We start from the raw sequence: 12,038 nt of genomic DNA on the forward strand, positions 1-12,038 counted from the left end.
ATGAGTCTGACAGTATAGTCACATGTAAGAAGCCTTATCATCACGTCAGTCTCAGTGTTTATGGAAAACCTTCTACTGAGCAACAGCCTTCGTGGTTCTTAGGTGCCAAGGAGAGAATTTAGGTTGTTTGTTATGTCCCAAGGCAGGAAGAAATGGAGGCATTTTAGTGCTGTATCCCATCATGTTGGCAGAGAGCAGTGGGCAGATTCAAAAATTAACTTTTAATGCACTGTTGAAAAAGATTTACTGCTTCTTCTATTGCAATTCTTGTTACTGATATTACCAGGATATCCTGCATGTTTTACTCCCACTTGACATTTTGCATGTTGTTTCCCCTTTCTGATCCTAGGGATACACATGCTTCTGCTTTTTATTTCTGAAGTTTGGTCAGATTCCTTTGTTGTGTTTATATGTCAGTGTGGATAAAAATCTTTTCCTTGCAAAGTGCCGTCTTTGACTGGCAGACGAAAAATCACCTTTTATTTTTTAAAGCTCCTTTTATCACCAGTACTCCTGTTGAAATTTATCCACCTTTCACATATATACTGGAAAAGAAGGCAAAATGACATTCCTTGTGGTGGTTTAACCTCAGTCAACAACTCAGCCCCACACAGCTGCTTATTCACCCGCCCTTCCCGCCCCCAAGGGGGATGGGAGACAGAACCAGAAGAGTAAAAGTAAGAAAATCCTGGACTGAAGTAAAGACAGGATAAAAGGAAGAACAAAAACCATGCAAACAAAGCATGCAAACAAAGGAATTCTTTCACCTCTTCCCATGGGCAGGCAGAGGTTCAGCCATCCCCAGGACAGCTGGGTTCCATCATTCAACAGTGACTTGGGAAGACAAACGCCATCACACTGAACATTCCTCCTTCCTTCCTTCTTCTTCCCACAGCTGCCCTACCTGTGTCCCCTCCCAACCTCTTGTGCCCCCCAAGCCTGTTTGCTGGTGGGGTGGTGTGAGGAGCAGAAAAGGCCTTGAATCTGTGCAAGCACTGCTCAGCAATAACTGGAACACCTCTGTATTATCAACACAGGTTCCAAATCCAAAACACAGCACCATACAAGCTATTGTGAGCAAAATTACCTCAGCCAAAACCAGCACACTTGCAAGAATGTGGTTCTAGAAGCCCTGTTTTTCAAGTGTTCTTCCCTCAACATCTTTCCCTCCAGGCAACTGTGAGATAAGAGACTCTATTACAGAAAAGCACTGTAGTGAATTGTAGGAAATTGTTAGACACAATTATTCAAAATGTGCCCTAACAGTAATATTCAAATAACAAGTCATAAGTTATTAGTTCTAACGCATGCTATGTGTTTCTCAGTTACCCACTGAAATTGTATTTACAATGCCACTGGCATAAACATTTACCATCAAGAAAAGATGAATGCATAGGCCATTTTAGAGACTTACTTGTGATTTGTTGAGCCTATATTAAGGTCCACCAATCAGCTTTGGGGTTTACAGGTAATGAATACACCACCAGAAATATTGAGTATGTGCGTCCACCCTGAATATATTATGGTATTTTTTAAAAAAAATTAAAGGTAGAGAAGAAATCATTTCTCTTCACAGGGTTTGAGTAAATTCCAAACAGAATTAATAGCAAGTTTTTCAATAACTTGAATGGAGCTGTAAAAGATCAATGCATGTGCTGTGTGCTCATAATGGCAATGACATTATACGTTCTGTAACAAAATAAGGAAAAGAATTGAATTCTGGAGTCTCAACAAGGCAAGATGAATTGTGGATCAAATTCAGACTCGAATTAGGCATTACATTGCTGCTATGTCTTGGCATATAGAAAACATGTTAATATGTTTCTGAGAAGTTGCAATGGAGTCCTGACTCAGACAGATCAGGTGGATCCAGCTGGACTTTGTCAGCCCTCTAAAGAAGACCAAAAGATATCCAAAAATGTGCTTTTGTTTCAGCACTGGCACTTCACAATGACATCTAGCATTTACAAGGCCTATTTACTCTCAGTTTGTCATTTTGGCCACAATGATAGAGATCTGGCAAAATATTGGAAATATCTTGCACTACTGTGCCTACTGGGAGAAGGATTTTTACTTATTCTACAGACTACTGCTGGGACAAATGTTCTTAAAGTTGGTGAGGAGATAGAAGGTTTTTTGATGTATGAGAAAAAAATAAAATAATCAAAAAACTTCCCACATGGAATTTTATAACAGCTAGGCTCTGGTGCAGTTTAGAGGTCTCTGAGGAAATAGTCTGGGACACTTCACTGGTGTTGAGTAGGATTTTGCAGGTTTAGAGACAATCTCTGAAAAGGAGTGTGTTAAGCCAATTTCAATTTTTCCATCAAGTTACTCCAAATCTTCTTTGAATCACTATGTTAATGATGTCAGATCAAGACTTTTTTCACTGCTTTATGTCCATGGAAGGTTTCAAGTGTCTGTTATACTTCATTATTTTATTAAGCTGCAAGAATTTGTCTTAAGGATTTCAGTGTTAAGCCTCAGGCCTATAGCTAATACGTATAACAAACCATATATATTGTTGAGTTTCTTGAAGCTGGAAGTCATAGCCTGTCTTGCCTTACATTTACACCAGCTGCTTCAGACCAGGACCTTGCACTGGCTGCCTGCCAGCACTCTGCTTCCTCCTCTCTCAACAAAGCCAAGGAAGCTGAAGGGGCTCAGCACTCCAGTCCAGGACAGTCTTCTGCTCTCTATTATTTCTGAAAATACAAGCTAATTACTTTTTGAGATATCTCTTGCCAATATCTTGGTTTATATAAAGCATCTGGAGATAGCAAGTGGCATATAGGAGAACGAGAGCTAGTGCTCTTACCTGACCTAGCTGCTTTGTGATTTCACAGCTGAACTCACACAGACACACTTTACTTTTTTTCAGCTTTATGTTATATTTTCATGCCACCATCAATAGGTTTCTTGCCATAGATGGCATTTTTTATACCCCTAAGAATCTCTAAAACATATCGTCCATGAGATTAGGAAGTCACTGAAGTAAATACAGACAGTTGTACATTTTTTGCATGTGACTGCTTTGCCAGTGAATGCTTTGGCTGGCCAGTTCAGGAAATCTAACCAGGGCACTTGGTGCTTCATAACAGTGGGCAGAAACCTTGTTTAACTGAGTTGTTAGATAAAAGAATTTGGGAGCCGATATGCATATCATTTTGGAAAATCTAAAAACTGTAAATAGTATTTTCAAAAGGGCCAGCAAATTGTCAGGGTGTGATTCTAGGCATTCACTGTCGGCTGCTGTTTGAGGACAGATCCTTTAGCAAGAAGATCTCAGTCTGAAGCAGTTTCACCTGTGCTCCATCTATTCTATAGTAGATGAGATCCAATTTATCCTTCTGGAAATAGAGTCCGTAACTGCACACTGCTTTCTTGTTACTACACTGTAAAGACTCAGCAAGACATGGTACTTCATGTATGCATCTATTTAAAGTATTTTACATATCAAAATATTCCTGAAATTAGGGCAGTTTTATAATCAAGCCATTTGAATTAAGTTGATCAAAAGTGCATGAAGAAGGTTTCTGTGTGATGAACTATCCAGCAATCCTGGCTCTTAGTGTCTATATTCAGCATGAGGAGGTTTGTCCTCATGCACTAATTAATCTATTGCACAAGCAAATTAAAGATTTGTTTAATCACATATTTTACTGCTTACACACATATTTGTCCATGGCTAAAATCACACTTAGAGTCAGCCCAGTGTTTGAGGTTAACATGGAAAAAAGAGGCTCAGGGATGATCTTATCACTCTCTACATCTACCTGAAAGCAAGCTGGGGGGGAGAGAGGGCTGTGGTTTCTTCCTCCAAGTAATAAATTATAGGATATTAGGAAATGGCTTAAGTTGAACTGGTGGAGGTTTAGACTGACTATCAGGAAAACTTTTTCACTGAAAGGGTTGCAAAGCACTGGAACAGGCTGCCCAGGGCTAGGGGTAGAGTCACTGCTGCTGGGAGTACTTAAAAGGCTTGTCAATGTGACACTTAGGAACATGGTTTAGGGGTGCATTTGGCAGTGCTGGGTTCACTGTTGAACTCCATGATCTTAAAGGTCTTTTCCAACCTAAACACTTCTAGGAAAAGCTGAATATCTCCACAAAAAGATGTCCCTTTGCTCTCATTTCTCCATGTTATTTTCAAGCCTTTTGCATTAGTAATTCTCCCAGGATTCAAAGCTACAAAGATCTAGCATCAGCTTTGATGTAATATATCATAAACTCAGTCCATATTACATGCAGAAAAACTCAGAGACTGATAGAACAACTCTGTGTCATTCTTAAATTTCCACAAACAAAACATTCTGAGGCGTGCAGGAGACAGGTATTTAGCACTCATTGCTTAACCTTTGAATCTAGACATCATGCTGGTACAAAACAGAAAGGCAGTAATTATCAGAATTAGAAAAATAATTGAAATTTATTAATGAATCATCCTTTCCCTTAAGCTGTACTGTAACAAAAAGTAATCATCATTATAATGAACAGTGTTATTATTGGACCACATTATGAACACCAGTGATTTTGTACCAAGCTTTTACTGTCAGGGGAATGGTTCATTAACCACAAAGAACACTTCACATTAGGGATTCAGTTTATCTGGCCAATTTAGACGATGTTTAAGTAATTTTTAATTAAAATTGGGATCCTGCATTTTGGAATGGTGTACTGGTTCAAAGGAATTGTAAGCACAATTACTACAATCAAGTTGTTAATTTTTTTATTCTAGATAAAAGTTGGCCACTAGTCAATCTGTTAAGCAGCCATTCTGGCCTACCCAGCAGCTTCAGTGGGGTGGATAAGAAGAGGAAGAGTAAGGCAAAACCTTTTCATAACATAGAAAGTTTTCTGTTTGGCAAGGGGTAGATAAATGAAATTCCCTGGAAAATGTGTTTTAGACAGGGAAAGAAGAATTTTTCTTGTAACCTTAATATCAAAAACTAATTTCCTTTGATGAAGCCAGCTGTATGTTACATTATTTGTTGCAGTAAAAATCCTTTTGGGGCAAAATTGAAGCTGGGAAAAAAAACTTTCACTTATATTTTTCACAGTATTACATCCCATTACAAGATAATATAGAATTAATGAAAATTGCCTTCAGACTGAGGAACAGCCCTGGCACCAGGCAAGAAAGGTGCAAGTGCTGTATCTTAAGGAGGATTCAGATTAAATCCCCATTCAGCGTAGATGTCATATAATTTCATGAAGTTCATTGTCTCAAGACCTGCTGAAGATCTGCCCTCCATCTTAGGCCTCACTTAAAATGAGAAGTATGATTCCTGTAAATAAACCAAACTGTACACCAAGATCTGCCCTTAGCAAGAAATACCAATTCAAGTTCATTGAGATCAGGCATTAAGTCGGTGAGCTGTGAACTGTGGTGAGTGTTTACATTGCTTTCACTCACCTGGCAGCCACCCTGGGCTCACAGTGCCAGCACACCTTCAGGATGGATGCAGTCATGGAACCTCACTGAGCTGCTAATGCAGTCTTGTGGTAGGGCCCTGGAAGGGTAAAGGCTGTGTCTGCGTGACCTGAGGATTCTTCTGCAAGCAGTGCCAGCCAAATTATGTCCTTAGGAACTGCTGAAAGTCAGATTTAAAAAAACAAAACAACTTTAAAGAGGTATAAAGTACCTTCAGATTTTAACAAACTATATGTGATTGGAGACTAGAATGATGGTCACTATAATATTCAAAAATTAGATATCAGACAGGCACCTCAATGTACCCAAATCTGTCATCTTTCTAAGCAGTGCCAAAGCTCAGGTGTAACTTACAATTAGGTATGTGTTTCAATATAAAGTCCTGAAGAGGAATAAGATTTTAAACACAGGTTTTAGAGAGGGGGAGTCGTATTGTGACAACTTGCCTTTGTAATTAGCCAGACACAACTGTTGAGTTCATCATCTAGAAGGTTGATTTACACCAAAGGTATCTAATTCATTTTCTTCCTCTGGAGATTAATCGTGATAAATCTCTTCCAAATGTACTAAATAATGAAATGAAATAAAATGAAATGAAACATATTCTTCATGCCTAAATGGATGGTTTCTCACATCCTAATGGAATATTGTTGAAGTATTACAATAGACGAAAGAGGTTCAAATTCATTTGTTAAGAAGTAATAACAAACAAGTAAAGGAAGACCACAGGGATTCCACTAGACTGGTTTCTCTTTGATTTCCTCATTTTAATTCACTTGTTTTCTTCACACTATTCCTTTTTCTTTCTTCACCAAATAAGTAATTGAGATGTCTTTTGAAGATTGTAATGACTCTTGAAGTCATATTTTTTTCCTAATATATTTCATGCGTTCCTCCTCAGGAAACAGCTGTGTCTTCTAAATGGAAGAGAAGACTTTTTTGAATTCTCTGATGGCAAAAGAAGGGCTAGGGCTGGGAGCAGGTGTGTAGGGAGCATGTGAAGGACAATAAATTCTTTTGGTTCTCCTATATTTAATGAATGTATTAAATATGTTATAATGCAAGTAATTAAATGTCTTTCCTGTGAGGAAGGCAGGAAGGATAACCTGTGGTGCTGTTCCCCTCAGTCTCACTACATTCAATGACTGGTGCCTTGATAAGTGCTCATCCCACCCAAGCCATTGCCATCCTTATTTTGGGTGTCACAGATACCTTATATACATACACGCAAGTTTAACAGGGTTTCCCCTTTCTTGGATATGCTTAGTGTAGTAAATACGTCTATATATGTCCTCTCTGAAATGTTCTGTAGACAGCTTAGCTATTTGCTCTGACATTAGAGTTTCTTCAGCCTATTAGTCTTCTTTGACAGGGACTCTAAAGTTACTTTTAGTGGTAGAACTTCAAGCAACACATCTCTTGTCCCCTAATTTATATAAGCACTTCTACAATTTCTTTCCTACAAGAAGTTTTCTCTGAGTTTTTTCTGGATTGACCTGTTCTTGACATCTCCTACCCAGTCTCCATTAAGTGTTCACTATTTGTAGTACTCTATTAGTGGTGTTGGAGATCAGACTGAGGTCTCCACTTGTGTCTACAGATGCCTTTAATTCCTACTTGGTCTGTATAAAAGGCAGCAGATTTGTCTCTTCTGTTTTAAAAGCATGCGAGAAGCTCCCGAACCTTCGAGATAAAAATTTCCACCTAAAAATAAGGAATCCATGTTTAACAGCATTGGTAACAAGAGAATAAGTTATATAACATAGTAGTAAACAGTTATAAGATGGAGACTGATAGAACCAAAACAAACCAGAAATTTAAAAATCGTAATTGGGAACCCAGAACAAAAGAGGCTGTATCAGGAGATGGTGAAAGACAATCCAGAAGTCAAGAGAAGAAAGTCTTTGCTTGGAACAAGAGGAAAATTATATAAAGAAAAGAAAGAAAGGTGTCAGAAAAGAATCAGATGTGCTGATTTCTTCAATGTCTTTTGTGGCAATTTTCAAACCTGTATGGTGAATGTCAATCAGATGTGGGCACCTAATTCAATTTATCTTCCTTGAAAGGTCCTCAAATGCAAATCTATTCAAATTAAGAGCCAGAAAAAGAGGTGGTGGGGGCTGGAAGAAGAAACACAAAAGCATAAAAAGATTGATATTTCTTTTCACTCTTCTGTGTGATGAATTGAATTTCTGTTGGTAACTAGCACTTTTGCAGATGCTTATTTAATGTCAAGCAGGGGAGAGGCAGTAGGTGTGGGCAAGGGAGGTGAGTCATGCCTTGCTCAAGAGGGAACCTGCTGTGATGTTCATAATGTACTGAATCAGGTTCAGAAATATGAAAGTTTCTTTTGATCTTTTCTCTGCACCTTTTGTCTTCTTATGTCTGACAGATACACAAATTCATGACAGCTTCTTAATAGTAATTTGTACCATTGATATTTAGATCTGAATTCAACTCTTATCCTAAAAGATGATGAATTGTTCCTCATTTTTACATAAATACAGTGAAAATTTATTGTCTTATGTATAACTGCCTGATACAAGAACTCTTCACAGAGAACTGGGAACTTGGCCACCTCTCCCAGCAGCAGTCCAAACTGGCTGTGGCATATGTTGTTATACTCTCCAGATTTAAAGATGTGAGGCAGTCGTCTGGCTGTTTGTCTACTGGAACATCCTTCTCTGATGATCTGAATAAAACCCAGACTGTTTGGGATTTAAATCAGGGGTGCATGTAACACCACAATTCTCTGTCATTATAAGGCTGGGAGTTGTCTGAAGACATTGCCATCTGCTGCATAGAAAATAGGAGATTTTGATGTTTGAGGGAAAAAAGCTGTGGCAGACTTTTGGAAGAGGTGTGATTTGTTTCCCTTGCTTCATTACACTAATGTGTAAGATTCAAATGCCATTTTTTTAAGGTTCAAATTGAAGTTGTTTAAGCCAGGGGGAAGAGAAGATTGGTGACAGGAATGAACGACTTTTCTCTTTTGAGACCCTACTTGGACACCCTTGTGGATAGAAGACATCATTCAAATTGAAAATAAAAGCTTCAGTCTGGGATGTGTTATGGGGGCACCAGCAGGCCCTTAACAGAAGTTTCACATTCTCCTTTATTTATTTTATTTCTCTGTGAGCCAGTTGTCCATGCAAAACATGACAGTTAATTACGCCTCTCTGTTTCCCTCTGACAAATAAAGCACAAGTAATGCCAGCAAGGATTAAACTGTTTGCTTTTGGTTTACAAGGAATTAAAGCAGTGTGCAGTAAATTTTTCTGTAAAGGTCTTTCCTAAAGCTGTAGACTAGGGAAATAATATTAGCAGCTAATGTTGTGGATGCACAGCTTGGTTCAACAACCTTTAAATAAACATCCAATATGTTTTTCCTTCTCAATGGGCTTTACTCAAGGTGTGTCACTTGGGCTTCAGCAGATGTGAATGTTCTACCTGTGCATCCTGCCAACCAAACGCATCCAGATCCACATCAGAAAGAGGGATGAAAGAGGATTGGGAAAGTGGGGTATGTAGTGGGCTATCTAAATAAAGTGCTGGAGCTGTAGATGGGGTGTCCAAACACCTACACACCACCTCTACAGGATTATCCACATGGATGTAGCAGAATAGGGTAGGAGTGCTTATGCTTTAGATTTCCTGTGGAAAAATGAGAAAAAATCAGAGGCAAAAAATATTGCATGCATTTTATTGAAGAATAATCCAGAAAGGATACACAAATACAGATCTAGCCTACCTATCCATAGGTATCTGGAAAATACACCAGGCAAAATACCACTGTATCCTTGCTCTTTTCTAGCACAATGGCTGTGTAATTGCTCAAAAATCCTTTCATGCCTAGTTTAAAAATAAGTAGTAGTCTTAAGCTTTAGACTGATGTCAATAACTGTTATTGAAACTTGAAACTGTTAAGGAAGAAAAAAGAGAAAAATAAATTCTGGAGCACTTTAACGTGCAGGGAGACTGAAAGACCAACAACAGATTGAAAGAAAAAGGAGCTGCAGGTGTAATATTTAATGGAGTGTTAATTGTGCAGTGGCTAAAAATAAATAGGCAGCACAGGGTTTGTTTTTGGGTGAGTGGTTGATTGCAAGTGCTAAGCTCTACAATTAAAATTTTAAATTATGAGCTCACTTTTCTGTCCCATGGCTTGTTTCAGGAGTTTGATGGACTTCCCTGTGCAAAGTCTAATCAAACACATACTGAAGAGGATAAGAAAGCACAGGTTGTGGGATTTGGTAGTCCACCTACTATTTATTCTAATGTTTAGGAATATTAACTACCCCTCAATCTCTAAACCTCATATCTTATATTCAGTGTGAATTTAACTTCTGTTAAATGACAAACTGGATTATTTCAAGTAGAAGAAGGGTAAAAGCACTTTAGTTAATTAATTAATTAATTAATTAATTTAGTAGCACTTTAATTGTTAACATTGCTCCCTCTTCTAATGACAATCAATAGACAGGAAATTATTTTTAGTGTTAGAGAAGAGCTTTCAGAGAATCTCAGAATCACAGAATGATTGGTGTAGGAAGAGGCTTCTGCGGATCAGCTCCATGTTAGCATGCAAACTCTGAGACTCACATCTGAGGATTACCACATGGTATATTTTATCTCAGCTTGTGGTTTAGGTTTAGACTGAGCAAACTATGCCAAATTAAGCCCTTAATTAATATTTTTATTAGGGGTTGATCCCTGAGAAAAACCCTAGTACTTTTTGAAGTTAGTTTGTTAAATAAGTAATGTCACTCTTTGGTTAAGGTAAGGGACTCTAGGTACTAAGTCTTAAAATTGTGTTGTTTGTTAATTATGTTGTTGCTGTTGCTATTTAAAGGCACTAAAGTAAAATACAACCACTGGTTATATTTGTATGGAAGATATTTGGATATATTTGTGTTTTCATCTAGGAAGAAGTGCAGGATCTTCTGTCTCAGCTTCGTAACAAACCTGCAGTAGGAATGTGCTGCATCCTGTTGTTGCTGTGGGAATACATTTCTGCAAGTATGGTCTTCCATTTTCTTATCTGCTAAAGCACTGGGATGTTGATGCTGTATATCACTCATTAAATACCATCCTGTAAGCACAAAAGAGTAAGTACTTTCTACTGTTTGCACTTGAACATGCCTGTCCCTTCCCCACAAATTAAGTGAAGCTGATAAAATAGAGTAGAGTGGACTTCTATTGGAAACACAGCCCACTGAAAAAGGTCAGAAAGTTAAAAGCAGGTTTCTATAATTCACAGGAGGCACAAGACATTAAAAGTTACTGCCTCATTCATGTAACAAAGATTGTGTCAAGAAAATAAAATAGTACAATATTTATCTATTCTCATGAAAGCATTCATCAAAAGATGAAGAACCAGCTATAAAGATCATTCATCAAAAACTACAAAGAGTTTTTAGCTGTACAATTCACCACAGAAATAGGAAGCTGCTGCATTTTTGAAAGCAGAGCAACAACACACATCCAAACTGTGAAGGATTCAAAGGAACACAACATTTCTTTATCAGCTGTCACAGATCTCTAGGGTCCTGCTGTGGAAAGCACTGGAGAAATGAGAATCTGCAAATCATTCCTTTTTTGAGGGATGTGTCCCAGCTTTGGCTGTGACCCAGCAGGTAAGAAGTGGTGTGTCCCTGCCCTCTGAAAGTGCCCACCTCAGCCACTGGGAGCACGGTGGAGTCCAGTTGTAGCCCCACACATCTTGTTTTGCTCTGGAAGGATGCCAGGTGACAGGACAGGCTGGGAATCCTACACCTGACCTCACCTGGAGACCAGACTGGCCACCTCTTCCTCTGAGTCCTGCCAAGAGGTGGTGGCTTTGTCTGATGGGCATTGTTTTTAACCTCTGACCAAGGAAACAAGACCTCCTGCTGAAGGGGCAGTTTGGCAAGGCAAGGTACCTTAGCTTCTTACACAACTACACTGACTCAGAAAGGAAAAAGGCTTCTTGCCTTCGAATTCACTGGCATGTAATAATTAGCATTTGCCATGTAAATCCCTTCCCAGAGGCCATGTGCTGCCGCTGCTTACTCTGACCCTTACAGGATTTTTCAGGTACTCTGCACTGAACAAATTAAAAAATGGATGACTGCGCATTTCTTCAGGTTCAGAGCCCAAAACTTGTTCTGCTTGCCTGCCTGTGGGAGCACGCTGCTCATACTCTGGCAGTGTAGCATTTCCAGCAGTCTGTGGGTGACTCTCGCTACCTGTGCACCACTTTAGGTATAAAAACAACTCTCTAGAAAGAAATCTGACCACTATTGAACTTTCTTGCTATATGAAAGTACTTCAGGAACTAATTAATATCGCATTACCCACACACCAGTCCTATGGAATAGTGACTGTTACAATACTGAACAAATTCAAGGGTATAGAAAAGCAAACATAGATTATTTGCTTAAATATTGCTTTTAACTTCAATTTTGAGACCTTCCACTGCATGTCAGAGTTTTATGAGCCTTATTCTCACTTGCTTTTACACTAAAGAAATTGGCTATGACTCTATCAGGCAGGCCTGAACTTGATGTAACATGGCCAAGGTTGCTTGCAACTGAGAGATTTGATCTCTTCAGCAATGCCCTTC

This window comes from Onychostruthus taczanowskii, unplaced genomic scaffold (assembly GCF_017590055.1).
Source record: "Onychostruthus taczanowskii isolate IOZ18803 unplaced genomic scaffold, ASM1759005v1 scaffold10, whole genome shotgun sequence".
Lineage (NCBI taxonomy): Eukaryota > Metazoa > Chordata > Aves > Passeriformes > Passeridae > Onychostruthus > Onychostruthus taczanowskii.